Source organism: Trachypithecus francoisi, unplaced genomic scaffold (genome assembly GCF_009764315.1).
Source record: "Trachypithecus francoisi isolate TF-2019V2 unplaced genomic scaffold, Tfra_2.0 Lachesis_group6, whole genome shotgun sequence".
NCBI lineage: Eukaryota > Metazoa > Chordata > Mammalia > Primates > Cercopithecidae > Trachypithecus > Trachypithecus francoisi.
The window spans coordinates 18786447-18789016 of record NW_022681471.1 but is presented as its reverse complement, the minus strand read 5'-3'; positions in this window follow the sequence as shown (position 1 = coordinate 18789016).

The following is a 2570-nucleotide window of genomic DNA, read 5'->3' as shown; positions in this document are numbered from 1 at the left end:
CGGGGGACTTAGAGACCAAAGAGGAGACAAAAGGACGGGGTGGGGGGAGGGGCATAGACGAGCGGGGGTAGGGGAGGGGCGCCGGGGGACGCCTAGCGGGGAGGGGTGTGTGTGTACCGCGGGGGGCATAGTGTGGGAGGGACTTAGGGAGGGACATGAAGGGACAACATAAGAAGGGAGCGCAGGGGTACGGAGAAAAGGGGGGCGGGAGTGCTCCACCACACTCGCCACGAAGGCAAAGGGAGGCCGCGAAGGGGAGGCCGCTGGGACTGGCCACACACAGGGGCGGGGGTCCTGGGGATGGACAGTCCGCGAGGGAAGGGGGTCGGAGCTTCCGCGGTCTCGGGAGGGGAAGGGGGAGCCGACACGGGGAAAGGGGGTGGTGCGGGGACCCGAGGGTGGAGGCGGATGGGCGTGTGTGCAGCGCTGAGGGCAGGGATTTAACGCCGCTGTTCGGGATGACCCAAAGACCACGGTGGGGGCTGCACAGACGGGACGGGGCTACCGATGCAGGAGGAGAACTGCCCAGGGGAAAGTGGGACCTACAAGGGTTAGAGAAGGGTGGCGGGGGCGGCCTCGGACTCGGCAGGAAGGCGCCACCACCGCCCTCTGCCCGTCCCCAGTGTGCCCCGCCCCGTCCGGGGGCCCTAAGGGCAGCGGCCTGGGCCGTGGGGGAGCCGAGCCAGGGCGGAACCATTCGGAACAGAGAGGGGGGCTTGGGGGGAAGGGAGGAGCCAGGGGTCAGAACCCTGTTGGGGGCGGGGGGGCGCCACACCCTGGGAAAAAGGCTTGGGCACATCCAGAATGGACCAATCAGCGAGCAAGGCCAGGGTGGCGTCAAGGGGCAGCTTCGGCCAATGGGAAGGGAGAACACTTCGGAGGTTCGGAGGAAGAAAAGAAAAAAAAGCCCCACGAAACAACAATCGAATCCGTTTGGGGGCTTGGAAGGCTGGGAATGGGCGTCGTTTATGGCACGTTCCGGCACCTGCCCTCTCCTTTGAAGGATGGGGTCGCTTGCATCACTCCTGGGTAGTGGGGAGCAAACGGAGCTGAAGAGGGTCCCGGGAAAGTAGACGGGGATTGGCCGTTTACTGGGGACACTTGATTGGGTGCTTCAATTTGGGGGGTGGGTGGGACAGAGGTAGCAGCTTTGTGCTCAAGAGTGCAAGAGAATGTTGTGGTCTCTTAAACGGAGGCAGGAGTGGGCAGGGGTCCCGCATCCCCTATCACTGGCTACTGACTTAAGTGTCAACCAGCGAGTGGATCGTGGATAATCTCAAGCCAATGGATAACTTAAGCATGCCTTTTGGGCACTGAACACTGCTCAACATACTCATTTCTCTTCCCTTTCCGGAGGATGAGCAATGGTAGGGGGCCACAGGGGACCGCTGGGGAATTCATAGAAATTTATCCTTTGGCTTTTCACTTCAGTTTGATGTGTAACACTAGATACATCGCTCTATTCTGAAAAATTCCTCCCATGAAGATACTGGGACTAGCTACCCTTGAGGTCTAAACATTTTGGAACTGATTTGGAGAGCGGTGTGCTCAGAAGAGAAGGCCGTATCTGTTGGGGGGATTGCAAAAGAAAATTTGGGAGTGGTACAACTTTTGGCCCAGGGATTCCAAATGTCTTGAAAATCCCTGAAACTTTATGTAAAATGCCATACAAATGTGTGTGTGCGCACATTTTTCTGGAGACAGTTCATAACGTTCAGCATATTTTTAGAGGGACCTGTGACACAAAAATGAACACACTGTGGTCTAAGAATGCTGGGGATGGGACTGAATCTCCAAGGCAGGAGGCAAGGGGCAGTAGTGGTGTCATTTTGGAATTAGGTTTCCCAAATTCCTTGTTAGGAATTGAGCTGCAGGGGCTCTTTCCATATATTTCTCGCCATCCAAAGGGAGGCCAAGTTCCTCAGAGCTGAGAAGCCCATGTGAACTGTCACATAGCAAAGCAATGCTTGAATAAACTACACTTTCAATCAATGGTGAGGAGTGGGCCCTGAGTTAGGAAGGAAAGGCAATAGAGGTTTACTTCTGAAATCACATCTACCTTTATCTACAAAATAAGGGTAAAACCTCCTGGTCTTCTTATGATAAAATAAGTAGAAGGTTATATATGAGATATTGTAGACAGCAGCCTGTACAAGCCGGGAAGCTCACACATGTGAAAAAAATGGCTGTGGTTAGACTTGTGGGGACAGAACCCAGCTTCGGCACCGTCCTGGTCTTAGGATCAGTCTAGGGCAGAATCCAATTGCAGTTTGTACATCCTCTTTCTAGGTTCAGAGGTTAAAATATACAGTATTTTATCATTATTAACCCTGTCTCTTCCAGTTGGCAGTTATTAATGGTGGATCATATCTGATGTGATATATTTAAGATTACAGACTACAGTGAATTTTCTCCACTTCGATTTAGGACCAACTACATAATCCTTGGTAAGAAAAGGAAGTGGCCCTGACAAGTGCAACTCGAGAAATGCAATGCAGGAGAATCCAAAGGTGTCTGACTTGAACGAAATGATTCCACTGGGGGACAACGCAACATATACTGCAGGTAAA